We start from the raw sequence: 18561 nt of genomic DNA on the forward strand, positions 1-18561 counted from the left end.
CCTAGTGTCACAGAGAAGCAAAGAGCCCTACGCACTGAGATGTCTAGGATGCTCCAACCTGCGATCTGCAGCCACCTATTCACCATGCCATCCACTAACTCTTGGAAGAAATTCACTGCAGGGCTCACGCTTGCCTTCTTGTGTCTTGTGTCAAGACCAGTCAGATTCTAATTACCGCAGTGGGTTTTCTAATTGCAACATCATGAGAACTGGCATGGGGATAAAGCACTGTTAACTTCTTAACGTCTAACTTAACTATTTTGGTTTTACTATGGATCCTACATAGTCCCACAAAATCCAGTTGTGTTTAAGTTTTCCGTTCCATTCTTACGTGTCATACAGGCTAAAAACGAGAATTATCTCATTTATGAATATATAAACTGATATTCAAGGTTTACCATTGTTTGCCTAGTCAGGATAGGAGAGGTCCACTCTCAGCACTGTGGTATCCTGCCATTATCAGGAAAACGTGCTCTCGGATGTCCAATGTCTCATCTAGGAAATACTTGACCCAGTAGGTACACCATCCAGACCAACTATAACCAAAACTTGACTCTAATTTTCCTCCCAGTATAGTCCCCATTACAGCGCCCAAGCCCTCTGTTTCTTACTTGGCTCATACTAGTAATGGTTGGAGAGGTACTTATCTTGCAGAACAACTACCCAGTTGCAACCAGGCACTCTGCAGGTATCAATGCTCTGGAGGCTGTGGAGCACACAACTGTAAATGCAGCCTGGCTTTGCTGCAGCCAGTAAAGGAGTACATGTGCTTCTCTGGAAACAAGCAATCTCAACAATGACATTGTTATGAGACCATGATTCCTGCGTTGAAAATCCACCTTCAAAATTAACCTTGGGGGTCTAGATAACTTGCAGAATCCCTGTAATAGAAGCCTGATGAATAACTGTTTTGTTTCAGCAATTTGACTGCGTATTAAAAATTACTCTTTGGAAAGAAAGCCCGGGCCTAAAAGAGACAAGTGCTATGCTTCTACTTTATTTGCTAATTACTGCAAGGAAAGTTGGCTGTCTCGATGTGAAACCTGATTTCTGTGACTCTGTTTTCCTCTGGCTTCTTGAACTAATGAATCAACTTGTGCTGATTTGGAAACTTATGAGGAGCCAACTTATATGTTACACTGGGGTAGAGTATTATTTTGTCAGTAATAAACGTTAGTAGCTTAACTAGATCTTGAAACATAAAGTTCCTTACTGGTAATTTATAAATAAATAAATAAATAAGTAAATAAGTAAATAAAATGGGTAGCAGATATAGCAAGGTAATAAAATGATTTCAAGGCTACATAGTAAGACCCAGTCTCAACAAAATAAAAAATAAAGATAAATTAAAAGGGCTGGACTTGAATATTTATGAGAAGACTTCCTTCTGAAAAAAATCTTCAAATGAGGATCTGTTAAGTAGCCATGTATGAGACATAACCCTGAGGTCTATTTACCTTCAAGGCTTTTGTTTATCTTGGGAAAATAAAAGATGGTTACTGAGTTGATTGTGAGAAATTACAGGCTAATGGCATGGTAACATTTACATGGAATGTAGCAGGCAACTCTTTTATAAACCTTATTGAACAAAGGACAATTAAGGGTCTATTCTAGTTTAATAAATCTTTCTCAGAGTTTCATAAAGAGGGTGTTTCTTAAAGGCAGTCAATCTAGTTCAAATTCTAGTAAGTCTGTGACTTTATTAAAGACAAAAACTGAAAAAAAAATTCATTCTTCTAACAGTTATAATGTCAACTGTGAAGGATGTAAATGCTAGATTTTAGAAATTTACTGAGAGTTATTTCTTCTTACCCCAATGAGGACACAGTGTCAGGCTGACACCGTGTCATCAGCACCTGCACCGTGCTTAGTGAACAACTTTAATTCACCCTCATTAAAACCCCAGGGGCATCATGACCATGTACAGGTACCCCATTAAGGCTGGGCTTGCTTAGAGGCACCAATGAAAGAATCTCTGTAGGAAGAAAGGTCCCAGTGTCCTTGATCATCTTTGGGTTTCTTTACTAACATAAATTAATCTGTGCATGGCTATTTAGAAACTATTTTAACAACATATGGATGCAGCTGTAGCTGTTAGTGTTTGATATAATTTTGAACTTGAAGTGAACTATACTTTCCCTTAAAAGGGCTAAGCAGCTTCCTGCTTATCTGTTAATGCAGAAGTCAAATACCATAAATTGATAATAAACATGCTGGCTTGAAAAACAAGACACACTCTACTTGATCTTTGCTCCTTTTTTTTTTTTTCTTAAGAGAGAACTTTCATGGGTTCCCAAGTAGGAGCTTAATGCGCAAACACCTTTAGATTCAAAGCACTATTTCCTTTCAAACTAGAAATAGAATAAAAAAAAAGTAGAAGGATATTCCTCAAATGTGAATGTGGTTCACTCTATGATTAAGAAAAGTATTACAGCTGTAAGCAATCTATTGAGTTCACAAGAAAAAAGAACAGAAAATGTTTAACACAAGAAATCTGGAAATTGTTGGTTTGCCTCCTTTGAAAAATGTATCAACTATACCATGTACGATTCCAGCTCTGACCCACACAAGGCTATTGGATGTATAAAATATTTCTAGGTCTACTGAAGCATGAAAATTTATTTTCACTTCACTTTACTTAAAATTAAATGCCTGGAAATGGCTACTAGCTGTTGGTTTCAGTCACAGGCCTAGTGTAGTAGCAAAACAGAAAGTGTTAAAGAAGCGTTACTCCATGTATCACTGCACCATGAATAAAAGAAGCAAAAACAAGAAACGCAAGGCATAATATAAGCAGAATAAAACTGACAAACACACGAAGCCCTTATTTTAGAGAAGAGCAGACGCTGCTCTAGGGGGTTTTTCAGTAGACAGCCTAATCACAAAGCTGCAGAAATAGAACAATCACAAAGTCACCAGCTTTCTGGTGCCGTGTCAAAATAGCGGAAAACAAACAAACAAACAAACAAACAAGCAAACCTCATAATTTAGGAGGAAGAAAGGTTTCTTTTACCTCATAGTTTCAGAGATTCGAGTCATGGTAAGCAGACTTGGTTGCCTTCGTGCTGGTGGAAAGGGAGCAGATTACAGACTGCCCTTGAACCTGAGGGGGTCTGCTGATCTCTTGCTCTCTGGGAATCCCACGATGACATCACTTCCTTCCACTAGCATCGCCTCCTTCATGTCTACCTCCTATTTGTCAAATGAAGGCATATGAGTCTGGGATCACTTTCAGTTAAAATTCTCACAAGAGCTAAAGTGATAAACAGAGAAAATGTGGTGTGAAGCCTCCAGGGCCAGATGTGGGCAGGCAGTCCAGTGAGCACATGGCAAGCTCCTTGGCAATGGGACATTGCTCTTGTAGCTATTTGAAAGATCAGGTCTAATTTTTCAAAGAAGTCTGTCTAATATCATAGCTGCTGGTGGATTTACCGAAAGTGACAGAGTTTCTTCCTATGGAGGGCTGTCCTTATCAATGTTCCTAGGGTCTCTAATTTAGCAGTTTTAAAATCAGACCTGTCTTTCACTATGTATCTTGTCCCTAATCTTTTTGCATGGACCTCCTTCTCTTACACAATCCTCTCTGCCATTCTCCCCATTTGCAACTGAGGTAAAATGTGTTACATGCTATTCTAACTCCATTTTTGCTGTTATATATACATATATACTTATATACATACAGCCTACAATATAACTTACTGAAGACAGGTGCTTCGGGTGTGAAAAGGAGGAGAAATCATCATGTACCAAACATCATCTTCTACTGAATTTTGGACCAGACAATGTATACATAAACGCAACAGTACAAATCCTGTCATTTAAAAACATGAGCAGCTTGTTCAAGAACACTGAGCTCATTAGTAGCAAACCTGGGAATTATAATTCAAATAGGTAGATTCCACTACTTTGTTAGCTACAGTAAACATGTATCCTCTGCCATATTTCACTTGTAGAATGGTTGTAACATAAACCAAGAAATGCTGGTTTTTATATACCCATGTGCCACAGAAAAGGGCTCAAGAACTCAACAAAGCTAAAGATCCTTTGGCTTTCAAAAAGAGTAAATGACTGACAGAAAACAATCATGTGTTATTTATGGAAACATAAACAGATTTCAGTATAAGGTAATTGGGTATTTTATTCAACTACCCTAATTTTTAAAAGAATTTTTTCAGAGTAGATAGATGGTAGGAAAAATGTCAAAGTTTTTAACAAAAATCTGCGTACTGACTATCCTTTTCTATCCTCCTAAAACCTGGAATGTGAGGCACAGATGCTCTGCACCTCCCACCCCAGGTTCTGCCCTCCCAGGTCATCAAAGCCACTTACTACACTGATTCTAACTAAACCTGGAGGGTAAAAATGTCCCAGTCTTGCCCAGCCTCCACAGGGATTAGGGAACTGCCAGCAGAGCTGAGAAACAAGCTCAGGAATGTGAAAGCTGTCAAAACAGAAATAGCAAACAGGTCACCTGCTGCTAGCCCACTCAGGTGGAAGGTGTGCTCAGTCTTCAGAGCTGGACTAGGAAGGAGAAGCCCACATCTGTAAGTGTGGAATATGCTGCCCTGAAATGGCTTAATCCACTGCATGTGAGAAGGGCACTCTTGTCTTTGAAATGTGGCCAAAGGATGACTTGTTGCTACAGCCCGCTATCCTTGTGGCTGCTCAGCAAGGCCTGCTCTGCTATTCCCAACAAACTGGAGACTTTATAGTCTTTATAATAAGTGATGAAGGGAGAAATGTGAAGATACCGTACACTACTCACCTGACTCCCCTAGAGAACATGGTCTTCAAAGGTCTGTCTCAAGTTAGAATAGCACCCAGCTTGTCTAAGGAGACAAGAAAAAGCACCCCCACACAAATTTACACAGTCACATAGATACGAATACACATACATGCACACATATTAATATGTGAACACATTTATCTACATACACAGGTATATATACATTCATGTAAATATGCACAGATATATATGCATACATGTATACTTGCATAATGTATCAATATAAATTTATACATATATGTATATGTACACTTATCCACCTCTATGTACCAAGATACACATATGCACATACAAACTCATATACAAAAAAAAGTTCACCAACTGAAAGGGTTTTGTGGTGAAAGAGTGTCTTGGCTATAGGGGGCTGTGGTGGCTTGAATGAAAATGGGCCCCATTGTCTCATAAACAGTGGCATCATTAGAAGGTCTGGCCTTTTTGAAGTAGTATGGTCTTGTTGGAAGAACTGTGTTACTAGGGAAACAATTTGAGGTCTCAGAAGCACAAGCCAGGCCCAGTGCTGCTCTTCCTGCTGCCTTCAGATCAAGGTCAAGCTGTAAAACTCTCAGCTGCCTCTCCAGCACCATGTCTGCCTCCATACTTCTTGCAGTGATAATGGTAGACTAAACCTCTTAAGCCTGTAAGCCAGGATCAATTAAATATTGTTTCTTTATAAAAATTGCTGTGGTCATGCATCTCTTCACAGCAATAGAAAGTCTACAAGAGACGTGAGAAGGCTGGGCCGATTCCATTACAGGTTTCAAATTGGCAGTTCAGGAGATGATCCCTAAGAACTGGGCAAGCCCAGGCAAACCCAGGCAAGTCAGTTACTCGAAAAAGACCCCAGTCTTCAGGCAGCTAGTCAGAAACTGCCCAAACATCAGGAGCTGCCCTACCACTTGGCCTGAGGCAAGGACAATGGGTCAACAGTAGTTTCCAGACTTCCTCAGCAATAGTTTCCAGTCCCCATACCCTGGTAATGGTTCCAGAATGTCCCTAGAGATGGACTCAACAGACAAAGATAGAGGTTACCTACCCCGAAAATTTTCCTAATGTGCTCTAAATCAGTCTTTCGAGCTCACTTCAGGGTCTTACTATCTTAGTAATGAGAGACCCCAGCATGCTGGACTACTGTGGAGGAAAACACTCTTTGAGTTTACATACTACATGAATCTGGAATATCATTTTTTGGAGAGTTATGGGCCCTTACGGTTGGTACTAGGGAATGGGATATGGCTGTTCTAGGTCTGCCAGTGTTTTCGCCTGGAAAAATATGGAACACTTAAGGACTTTGGACTGGAAGAGCAACTGGACATTTTAAGTGAGTCTTAATGGGCTATGCATGTAAGTCAGTGGTGCTGAGAATGGTTTGAACTGTGAGGGCCTGGCTCAAGAAGCTTCAGAGGAGAATAATAGTATGTAGCCTAGAGATTGTTCATGTTCTTTTGGTGAAGAATGTGACTGTTCTACCCATGTCCAAAAAATCTGCCTAAGGCTAATGATCAAAGAATTACAGATTAACAGCTTTGGCAGAGGATAGTTCCAAACAACCTAGTATTGATTGTGTTGTACGGTTATTAGCAGCCAGTCTTAAGCAGATATTTAATGAAAAGAAGGAAACTGAGCAAAGAAAAATACAAAAATGTACATTTGGAGGAAAAGGGAGTGTAAACAGAGAGAAGAAAAGCATGATGCTAAATGGCCTCGGAGCAAGACCACATCCAGCTAAGCTTCCAACTTGTGAAAAGGAATGAAAGAACGGTGAAAAAGAATCAAAGAAAAGCTAAGGGCCAGGCATGGTGGTGCACACCTTTAATTCCAGCATTCAGAAGACAGAAACTGGGTCTACAGAGTGAATTTTAGAACAGCTAAACTTAGGCAGTGAACGAAACCACTAAAAGCTAATGAAAATGTAATTAAACAAGGTACTCATGCTCCAGCCCCAGCAAATAGCATAATTTGGTACCTTTGACCACACGGTAATCACCTTAAAGTCAAGGATACAGGAAAGGGGTTTTTAAATCTTCCTCTAGGTTTAAGGAAGGCAACTAAGGCCAGGTGTGTATTAGGAGTGACATGAAGTGACATGAGTAGCCTCCATGAAGGCCTACAGAGGCCATTGTGTGAAGGTGAAGCCTGGATTGCTTGGAGACCCCAAAATGTTGGGGATGCCAGAGCCATGGGATATTTGCCAAGGAAAGCTGTTGACAGGGAATGGAACCAGCCTAAGAGAAAGAATGTGTTGCAGTCAGCAAAGCTGAAAGGAGTTGGAGATCTGAAGAACACTTTGACACCAGACATGGAAATGCAGAGTTTGAAGTTTGCTCAGCTGAGTCTTGCTTTATTTGGTCCAGTAATTCATCAGCATGCTCCTTTTCCTCCTTTTTAGAATGGTTATATATATGTGTGAGTATATATATATATATATATATATATATATATATATATATATATATATATTCTGTGCAAGAATATGTTGGAAGTATGGGATCTGCTTTTCAATTTTTGTTTTACAGGGGATTGTAGTTAAGCGATTGCATGAGTCTCAGAAGAGACTTTGATCTTTAGACTTTTAAATATGGTCAGACTGATAGACTATGAGGACTTTTGAAATTGAACTAAATGCATTTCTGCATTATGATATGATTATGAGCTTAGGGGGGCCAGGGAGAGGAATGTTGTGATTTGAATAAGAATGGGCCCCCGTAAGCTCATAGGGAGTGGCACTATTAGGAGGTGTGGCCTTGTTGGAGTAGATATGTTCTTATTTGAAATCTGTCACTGGAAACAGGATTTAAGGTTTCAGAAGCTCAACCCCGTCCAAGTGTTATTCCTTTTTTTTTTTCCTGCTGCCTGTTGATTTAGATGTAGAAATCTCAGTTACCTATCCATATCATGTCATGCCTCTATGCTTCCCACCATGATGATAATGAATTAAAAGCCTGAGTTATAAGCCACGCTCAATTAAATGTTTTTCCTTTCTTTTTTCATATTTATTTTAAATTTTAATTATTTTTATTTTTGAGTAGACTAATTAAAAAGAACATGGAGCTGCTATCACTAACTTTACATTCTCCAGTTTCAGTAATCTTTACATGAATGTCATGATTACGTCTTTGTGCCTAAATAATACTCAGCTATTTATATATACCAAACTTCTACTATCCACTCAAAACTCCTTATGCTGTTTTTAGTCCTGGATATACTGATACCCTTCCTTGTTGGTGGGAAAGGATGCCATCCTCTCCGTATCCTCAACAGTACTTGGTCCTTTTCTTTCTTTTTTCCTCTGATTTAAGTTTTATTATATTATGATGAGAAAAGATACATAATTTCAATTTGTCTGAATTTGTTAACATTTAAAAAACATATTTTGAGTAAATAGACTTACATTATATTCTTCTTTTCCTTTTATACCCCAACTCCTCCCAGAAAGCTCCCCCTTCATAACCTGTAATACATTTAGTTTTTTATCATATGCTTTAAAATTTATAAAATATTGTAATAATAAAAATGAGTATTATAAAAGTTGTTTGATATAAAACAACAATCAATTGAACTGTCTTATGTAGATGTTTGTCTACAGCAATACTGAAAATACATACGTTTTTCTCAATATAAATTTTAAATAACTCCAAATATGTTAACTTTATGATATTTTAAAATAATAATTAGTTTTTTTAATGAACATGAATAGACAGCCTTTTTGTTTGTTTGTTTGTTTGTTTTGTTTTTAGTAGAGCTTAAAATCTTGGCTCTTACTGTAATACAAACACAAGAACAGTTTTTGTGCACTGGAGTCCATTGTAATAATGCTGTACTTGAATGTCCCTCACATTACCAAAGGATTTTTACCTCCATCTTAGTAGATAAGCTAAGAGTTGACAGTTCTGCTGTGCCAAGGAATGAGTTGTAGGCATGATTTTTGGATGCAGATTTCCTGCTATGGTCAAAACTATTTGACTTGAGTGATTGTTATCATTTTCAGCCTGCAGGGAACAGGTTACATTCATTTAAGAAATGGTGTGTGTATTAAGATGGTCTATCCATGAAGTCATTCATCAACTGTTCACTGAACAATGGTTCTGCTTGGAGGGTGGCACAGATGTTAGGTGAGGGTAAGATTCTGGTTCATTTGCTGAGATGATTTTGAAAAGCATTCATTTAAGAATAAGAGTAACTTATAAACTCTTCCTCTTGAAAATTGATACAATAATTATAAATATCAAGCAAGGCCTTCAGTCTCACTCTTTGCTGTTCTCTTGCAAGCCACCTCCCAAATTAATTGTCTACATTTATTTTGGCTGTATAAATAATTTTGAATTATGTAAGCTGTTCTGAAAAACATAGTATAGTGTAAAAACATCAAATAAACAATCCTACTAATAGAGAGGCTGAGATAGGAGACACATGATTTTAAGACCATTGTGTGGCACACAGCAGGACCCTCTCATGTACCAACAAGCAGAAAGTGCATATGGATTGTACAATATTGGAGAGTCCACGGGATCACAGCTGACAAATTTCTAATTCCTCATATTTTTGAATTTCAACTGATTAGGATATGTTGATAATTTCAATTTTCAAATTAAGAGATATTAAGGAAAAGTGATCGTTACTTCCTGTTAAATTTCTTGTTAGGTAGAATTATGTTTGTGTGGGTTTATTGAAAAATTGCTTTCTTGTTTCTTCTAGAGTATAGTTTCACTCCTTGTGTTGGTATCTTCCATCTATTTTCCTTGAAGGGCTGGATTTGTGGAAAGATATTCTGTAAATTTGGTTTTGTCATGGAATATCTTGTTTTCTGCATCTATGGTGATTCACAGTTTTGCTGGGTATAGTAGCCTGGGCTGGCATGTGTGTTCTCTTAGGGTCTGTATGACATCTGCCCAGGATCTTCTAGCTTTCATAGTCTCTGGTGAGAAGTCTGGTGTAATTCTGATAGGTCTGCCTTTATATGTTACTTGTCCTTTTTTCATTACTGCTTTTAACAGTCTTTCTTTGTTTAGTGCATTTGGTGTTTTGATTATTGTGTGAAAGGAGGAATTTCTTTTCTGGTCCAGTCTATTTGGAGTCCTGTAGGCCTCTTGTATGTTCATGGGCATCTCTTTCTTTAGGTTAGGGAAAAATTCTTTTATACTTTTGTTGAAGATATTTACTGGCCCTTTAAGTTGGGAATTCTCACTCTCTTCTATACCTATTATCCTTAGGTTTGGTCTTCTCATTGTTTCCTGGATTTCCTGGATGTTATGGGTTAGGAACTTTTTGCTTTTAGCATTTTCCTTCACAGTCGTGTCAATGTTTTCTATGGTATCTTCTGCACCTGAGATTCTCTCTTCTGTCTCTTGTATTCTGTTGGTGATCCTTGCATCTATGAGTCCTGACCTCTTTCCTAGGTTTTCTAACTCCAGGGTTGTCTCCCTTTGTGATTTCTTTATTGTTTCTATTTCCATTTTTAGAACCTGGATGGTTTTGTTCCTTTCCTTCACCTGTTTGATTGTGTTTTCCTGTACCTCTTTAAGGGATTTTTGTGTTTCCTCTTTAAGGGCTTCTAGCTGTTTACCCGTGTTCTCCTGTATTTCTATAATGGAGTTATTTATGTCCTCTTTAATGTCCTCTACCATCATCATGAGAAGTGATTTTAGATCTGAATCTTGCTTTTCCGGTGTGTTGGGNTATCCAGAACTTGCTATGGTGGGAGAATTGGGTTCTGATGATGCCAAGTATCCTTGGTTTCTGTTGCTTATGCTCTTATGCTTGCCTCCTGCCATCTGGTTATCTCTAGTGCTACCTGCCCTGGGTATGTCTGCCTGGAGCCTGTCCTTCCTGTGATCCCGGTTGTGTCAGAACTCCTTCAAGTCAAGCTATCTCTGTGATCCTGTGATTCTGGGATCCTGTGATACTGTGATCCTGGGTGTGTCTGAACTCCTAGGAGTCAAGCTGCCTCTGGGACCCTGAGATCCTGGTGTGACCATGCTCCTGGGATCCTGGGATCCTCTGATCCTGAGCATGATAGAGTGCCTGGGAGTGGAATTGCCTCTGAGTGTTGTGGAATTTACTCCCAAGGGTCTGTTCAGGGCGCCGGCCCAGACAGACTGAAAGGTACCCGTGCCACTGGTCTGGTGAAGTTCCTGCATGCCTGGGTCCCACCGGTCCCAGTTACTCCCAGTGCTGGGGACAGATGTTGTGTCCTTCTCACCTCTGATCCTCTGATCCTGGATGCGTTGGAGCGTCTGGGAGTGGAGTTGTCTCTGGGTGTTGTGGGGCTGGCTGTGGAGTTTTTCTTTATAAGAGCTGCTGTGGTCATGGCATCTCTTCTCTGCAGTAGAAATCCTAAGAAAGGGCCAAGGAATACTACAAAAATTATACCCCACCACAAACCTCACAGAAGAAATTCATTGAGGAGGAGGGGGATGCAAAATGGTTGCCTCTAAGAGGGGATGGAGACAGCAACAGGCCAGACTGTAATATAGGCCATTATAGGGAGATGTTGGAAATGTCACATTTGCCGTTTGTGATGGTGCGGCTCATGGTCCCGAGTCATTGAGGGTTTGTATCAGGGAATAGCTCCAAGGAACCTGGTTTTAGAATGTGATCAAAGGTATTCTGTCAATTCTTAATCTGGCTAACATTCATCTGTTTTGTTTATTATAAAAGATAGCAAAACAGGAAGGGGAACTGGTGAAATAGGAGTGAAGGCACCATGTTGTCTAGGCTGCTTCCTGCTATATGGGGATTGACGTCTTTGGGGCAATGTTAGTCCTTACTGTAGGATATATTCTATATTTGGGTATCAAAAGTCTCCAGCTCTGTGGCTGCGGTCTTATTAATTATTTGATTAGAGATTTGGTTTTAATTGTACATAGAAATTCATAAAGCAGAGTGTAATTTGTAAAAGCAGGAAAACAGAAAGGAAAGGGGTCAGGAAATGTAGTATTTAATTCCATATGGGTTCTCAAACGCCCAAAGGTGAGGTCCCCACAGCAGCTGCGGCAGATCAAGTCTTCAGTAGTTCTTTCTGTCTCCCTTTCAGTTCTAGAAACATGGCGTCTGATGTGGCTGACTCTGATGGTGTCATCAAGGTGTTCAATGACATGAAAGTTCACAAGTCTTCAATGCCAGAAGAAGTGAAGAAACGCAAGAAGGCAGTGCTCTTCTGCCTGAGTGAGGACAAGAACATCATCCTAGAGGAGGGCAAGGAGATCCTGGTAGGAGATGTGGGGCAGACTGTGGACAAGCCCTACACCACTTTTGTCAAAATGCTGCTAGACAAGGACTGCCACTATGCTCTCTATGATGCAACCCATGAGACCAAGGAGAGCAAGAAGGAGGACCTGGTGTTCATCTTCTGGACCCCCAAGAATGTACCTCTTAAGAGCAAAATGACTATGCCAGCTCCAAGGACGCCATCTAGAAGAAGCTGACAGGAATCAAGCATGGATTACAAGCTAACTGCTATGAAGGAGGTCAAGGACTGCTGTACCCTGGCAGAGAAACTAGGTGGCAGTGCCATTGTCATTTCCCTGGAGGGCAAGCCTTTGGGGGCCACCTCCAGCCCCCTGCCTGGAGCATCTAGCAAACCCAGACCTGCTCTTGGGTGTGGCAGGCTGCCCCTTTCCTGCCAGACTGGAGGGGCTTGGGGGATCCCAGAAGGGAGAGGGCTATCCCTTCACCCCAGTTGCCAAACATCCCTTCCACCCCCTGGACCAGCGTTCTCCCTCCATCCATGATGGTTCTGACCTTCCCAAACTGCTTTTGATCTTCTGATTCCTCTTGGGTTGAAGCAGAACAAGTCCCTTCCTAGGAACCCAGTTTGGGGAGAGCCTGTACTTTCTTCTTAAGGACACCACTTCTCCTCCTCCCTCCCCATCCCATGCTGCCAACTTCTAACCACAATAGTGACCCCGTGTTTGTCTGTTTAGTTCTGTGTATAAATGAAATGTGGAAATGACCCTTCCTGCACCAGCTGGTTGCCCTCCCTTTTCCCTTGATCTTGGCCATTCATGGAAGCAGGACCAGTAAGGGACCTTCAATTAAAAGAAAACAAAACCAAAAACAAAACAATAAAAAGGCCAACCAACAACAACAACAACAACAAAAAGTCCATAGACTGGAAGTATAGAGTTGTTCCTTACACTTTTGGAGGTCTGTTTGAAATTGTTGGGTGATTATTATTATTATTATTATTATTATTACCAATTTGTTGACATAGAAGCAACATTCCTTTCTGAGGAAGAGACAAAGATCAAAGACTATCTTTTTTAACTGTAAGGAGATCTTGTCCCTATAGGTCTTGGAGTACAACCTCAGCCAGGGAATCAGTTTGTTCTTGAAATATGAATATTGTTTGGGCCACCTGCTGGAGGTCCTGGATGAAATGGGAAGAAAACTGATAATACATTGTCAAAGAGGTGGTCAGTCCCACAGTCATGGTGGCGACACCTGCAATTATTCACGTGACAGCCAGAAGGGATAGAATTTGAACCATCCTTTTACTATGTTGGGTAGCTATTGAGTCCACAACTAGAATCAACAGGGGTTCTTATCCAGGTATCACCCCCAATTTGAGGGGGAAAAATACTAGCACATAAACTCCTAACCATTTTCTAAGCAACAGTAGACGCAAGTACTGCAGAAAATCAAGGAATTGTAGATGTTAGGGAATTGGGGCTGAGGAAAGATGTTGAGGGTTAGGGTTTTATAGCCGTCTAAAAAATTTAACATCCCTACAAAATGCATCCTAGATGCCTTAAAGCAACTCTCCATGCTAAAAAGGGGAGGAGATTTTGGCCATGCTGGACTTGGGTGGTTGGTGAATGGATAAGGTAAGATTATTTGACAAGGGTATAGAAAATGATGTAAGGGGCATTTCTGGGAGAGGGAAGGCGTATAGCCAGTAATCTTCAATGTGGCCAGGTTGGTGATACTAGGAAGCTAGTAGGCTAAGGTCAATGTCTGGAGGGAGGCAAGGATTCCAAAGTGGGAAATGATCTCCTAGAGAAGGCAAGCTAAGACTGTTTGAGCCTTTTTTTCCACGATAGGGAATATGTTTGCCAACTCTGAGAAGGTCGCCACCAAGACCAAAGCATGCCTAGTGTGTTAGACTGTGGGCATATGGGAAAAGTCAAGTTACTTAGTCCATTCTAGGGAGTCAGCATCTAGCCTCATGAGTAGGAAAAGGGGTTTGGTGGTAACTGAACTCAGAGTCTTAACAATAGAGAGATTTTACGAGAGGCAGTAATAGCCCTTAAGAAAGACAAATCATCAACAGTGGACTATAGATGGGACTTAAATAAGTGAGATGAGGATTGACTATTGGGACAAAAGTGCTGGTATAGACAGAACAGATTTGTCACTGATAGTAAAGATGTGAGTTAAAAAGCAAGGATGTCCTGTGATCGGTGAGATAGATCCAGACCTTCAAGGTCTACATCTATAGCTTCTTCTTCAGCTTGGCTATTTCCAGTAGAGATAATGGAATTATCAGTCTGGTGGAACTGACAGGGAACAATTCCAATAGCCATGGAGAGACAGTAGTCTTTTATCATGGCCCTGATTTGGTCTGAGTTGGTTATTGATCCTCTTTGTTGTAAGTAGTCTGTGTTCTTTCTAGATGGTACTGTAAGACTCTGGCAAGCTGTAGTTTACCAGGGATCCCCTGAGTGAGCCACACAGATCTGGGAATCAATACAAAAAGCACAAGGAATTTATTGATCCAGTGCACTGGGGTCATCCCAGACCAGAAGGAGAGGCACCCACCACACAAAGCTCGTTCAGTGAGCTTTTAAAACAGTATTCAGGGCAGCAGTCATTAGGCACAAAGTGATTGGCAGAACAGTGTGACTTTTTAAACTAATTGGTCTTCAGGGAATGAGATGTCAAGGACTTCCCTTGTCTGTAGATGGGCAATGAATGGTCTGTCCTGCTGAATGTGTCCCCACCCCCTGCAAGGGGAGTTGGTCCTCCACTCCCCTTGGTCTGAGGAATGTTATTCTGGAGGGGCAAGTGCTCCATGATCTTCCCAAAGTTCCTTAGTTGACCTTTTCAGTACCAGGAGACCAGAGGATGTAGAAGGCACATTTGGAGTCTGTGTAGATGTTTAGGGACTGTCCTTGTGCCAATTGGAAGGCACAGGTGAGAGGTTTTAGTGCATTCCACTGATTTTAGTTGTGTGGGAAGGGAGGGCCTGTGCCTCAACTGCCTTTGTATCTGACACTATTGTATAGCTCATTGTTTGGGTCTCCTTGTTTAAAATGGAGCTGTAGTCTGTGTCCAGGTGTAGATGACCTGAGGCAATGCATTCTTCTGTATGTGAGAGGAAGGAGATGGTTTCTGTAAGTTTTCAGTGAAAGAATGAGATGGGAAACGGTCTGCGTTTTGCTTGGGAAGAAGATTTGAGATGTATGTGAGCATTATTTCAAAGTAAGTGTGGTATCTTCTCCTAGTGTCACCTAGAGACAGAGGACCCTGGAAAGAGGTAAAGTTTATAGTTTTTTTATACATTAGGAGGTAAGACAGGTTATTGGAGGAGGAGATAGTGTTAGGTGTCCTGAAAGTTAGTTTTTTGGATTCACAAATAAGAAGCACAGTACACACTGAAGCACATATCACTAGGTGATAGATAGCATCTAATTTTTAAAAATACTATGCCACTGGTGGTAGCCTAGGATCCAAAGGGCATCCTTCCTTCTTTCCTTCCTTCCTTCCTTCCTTCCTTCCTTCCTTCCTTCCTTCCTTCCTTCCTTCCTTCCTTCCTTCCTCTTTCTTTCTTTCTTNNTCTTTCTTTCTTTCTTTCTTTCTTTCTTTCTTTCTTTCTTTCTTTCTTTCTTTCTTTCTTTCTTTCTTTCTTTCTGTACAGAGAGGGAAACAAAATGGGTTAAATCTAGAAGGTATAGCACCAGGGGTGCTTCTGAAAGGTCATGGTAATGAGTTTGAGGAGTAAGTAGTTCTAGGGTCAAGGGTCCCACCTCATATAGAGAGAAGGCAAAAAAAAAAAAAAAAAAAAAAAACAACTCACTTAAAAAAGAATTAATATCAGAGTCCCAAATGGAAAACACATACTGTCTCTTTCAGATTAGGAGATAGGGAGAATTGGTTCCTTGGCAAAGCCAGGGCTGTTTGTTTTGTTTTGTTTTGTTTTGTTTTTATCTCAAGCCATACAGAGCTGTGTCAAGGGAAAAATACATGCAAATTTGGCACCCCTGTTTCTGGGGTTCATAGTGTAAGCTAAGACACAGCTTTGCTCTCAAAACTAAACCAAACAACACATCAAGTAGCAAGCTCAGTCCTCAGCCTAAGATATTCTCAAGTGCTGCCTTGGAGATGCAGCTTAATTGCACTAATGTTAAAGGCCCCTGCTGCAAAATGAAACAGGCAAAGTCCTGAGCTCAGAGGGCAGAAAGCAAGGCTGCATGCCTCATGCAACCAAGGAATTATAGAGAATAAAATAAAGATATCAATGCTTCCTTAAGCAACTGGTTTTCTTCAACTTGGACTCCACAGGAATACAAGGACTGTTTAGCCTAGCATATAACACATATGTCGGCCTGACAGTAGGCTTACACAGTAAATATAAGGGAATTTAAAAGAAGTTAAATATAGGCAAGGACATTAATTTAATGTACATTAAAAGAAAGGGGATATAAATATTTATTCACAGAGATATTAATCTCCATAGAAGAGAGAAATAAATGGAAATTGTTTTAAATGTTTTTAAAGAGACAAGAATGAAGAAATAAATTCTGACCTTTGATCTCAATGCCTAGGAGACAAAGGCATGGACAGTTAGGTTTCTTATGAGTCTCAAGCCAACTTAATCTATAAACAAATCAAGGTCAGCTTAGACTATACAGAGAAAAACTCTCTTAATAAATAATAATAATTGTTTTTAATTGTTTTAATTATCAAAATGAAGGTGGTTATAAGTTTGGTGGTTATAATGGTTTTACCAATCCTCTATTTGAGTGGTCTAAGTAGAGCAGACCTAAATTGAACCAATCTATACTTTTGATGAGTTCTGGTTGCTAGACCAAGAACATGTTATTTTGGGAGAGCCTTGAGACATCACACCCAGGCCTAATACCTCCAGTTGACTTAGACCTGGCCATGGAGGACTGAAGAGGCTTGGGCTTCTTAGACCTAACCACCGTCATTTCTAACAGGGAGCATTGAGTAGTCACTATGGTATCAGAGCAGTGATCTCCTTCATCCTGGACATAGGACCTAGGTTTTGGAGACCCATCTTTTCTGATTGTTTCTCTGTTGTCAGGTTAGGAAGACAACCTCACCAACCTCACCAAACCCCACCACTTGGTTGCATTTTTAGGGATATTGCACTCACTTGGTCCTTTTTTGCAGTATTAACCTGCCTATCACCTTACTGGGAAGGGGTCTTCTAGCCAAAGTGGGAACCTCTATTTCTTCAGCCCCAGTTGTGGGTTAAGACTGGTATGGGGGATGGGGGAGGGCTCATTAGCAAAATCGAAAGTCAGTTTGGTTTTTATAGCTAGGAATCCTTGAGTAAAGGAACAGGAAGAACAGAGAGAAGGTTTAGAGTAGAAGTATGAGAAAACATATAGATAGGGGATCTCTTTACATTTCTCTTATAACTCACAGTAGTTATAGAGGTTCCAAAATATACTGGGATCTAGGGTGCTGTTAGGTGGCCATTTTGATTGATTAAAGAATTTTAAGTCCAGATTTAACTGCCAAGTCAGATTAAGTTTAAAGGCCTTTAAGTCAGACAGAAGGTGAAGGCATCAGAAGTTCTTTAAGAAGCATCCAAGAGGGACCCTAAAGGTATGGATGATGCAGTTTCTATGGATAAGAAAGAGATGAAGGTTCTAAGCCTGTAGCAAAGGGCATCACCAGGACTCAGGGTAGACCAAGAGAAGACCAGGTCACTCAGTGAATTATCACCACACTCAAAGGAGGTCAGGACAAATAACCCAAAGAGACTCAATGCCCAGAACCAGGACCTTTAAGTGAAGTCAAAAGGCAAGATTCTGAGCTCAGAAATGAAGACTCACCCAAGGGCAAGGGTCAGAAGTAGGATAAATAAAGAGGGCCAACCATGGTTTTAAAGATTGTGGCTGGGGATAACTTTGCTCTCTAAAGTATCAGAGGGTTGCCAGCTCAACAGTCATTTCTTTGGACTCCAGGGTGTTTTTAATACCAGTTTGTCAGGGATGAATGCACACCCAAGTGGTCTATGAGCTGGAAGGTGATTGTGGGGAGAGTGGACAGGTAGCATTCCAGTCTGGCTCAGAACCCACAGGGGAATCCAACATTGGGAGAGCCTATCCTAGTCATAGAACCATTTTTTTGTTTGTTTGTTTTCATTGCTAAAGAGTATCTCAGTGATTGAGGGCCAAGGGATACCACAAAAATCACACCATACAACAAATTTCATACAAGAGAAATGGGGTGGAGATGCAAAATGGCTGCTTCTCAGCAGGGATGGAGACAGTGACAGGACAGGCCACAATGGCAGGCTTTATAGGAGGTGTGGAACATGTGCACAGGGAAAAATACAATAGTGAAAATGTTTTGCATTGGCTACTAATTGGTGCTGAGTCATTGAAGGCAGGATGGAGGCTAGAGGGTCAGGGAGCTCTGAGGAGTTTGGTTGTAAAATGTGAGCAAAAGTAGTTCTTAGTAACTGTGGTACATTTACACAATGGAGTATTACTCAGCTATTAAAAACAATGAATTTATGAAATTCTTGGGCAAATGGATGTATCTGGAGGATATCATCCTTAGTGAGGTAACCCAATCAC

At 40.5% G+C, this 18561-nt stretch overlaps 1 pseudogene; it reads left to right on the forward strand.

Annotated features, from left to right (window-relative positions):
• Positions 1–11826: 11826 nt before the first annotated feature.
• The window catches only part of LOC110330000, a 46329-nt pseudogene continuing 39594 nt past the window's right edge, over positions 11827–18561 (forward strand).

This window comes from Mus pahari, chromosome 12 (assembly GCF_900095145.1).
Source record: "Mus pahari chromosome 12, PAHARI_EIJ_v1.1, whole genome shotgun sequence".
NCBI classification, from domain to species: domain Eukaryota; kingdom Metazoa; phylum Chordata; class Mammalia; order Rodentia; family Muridae; genus Mus; species Mus pahari.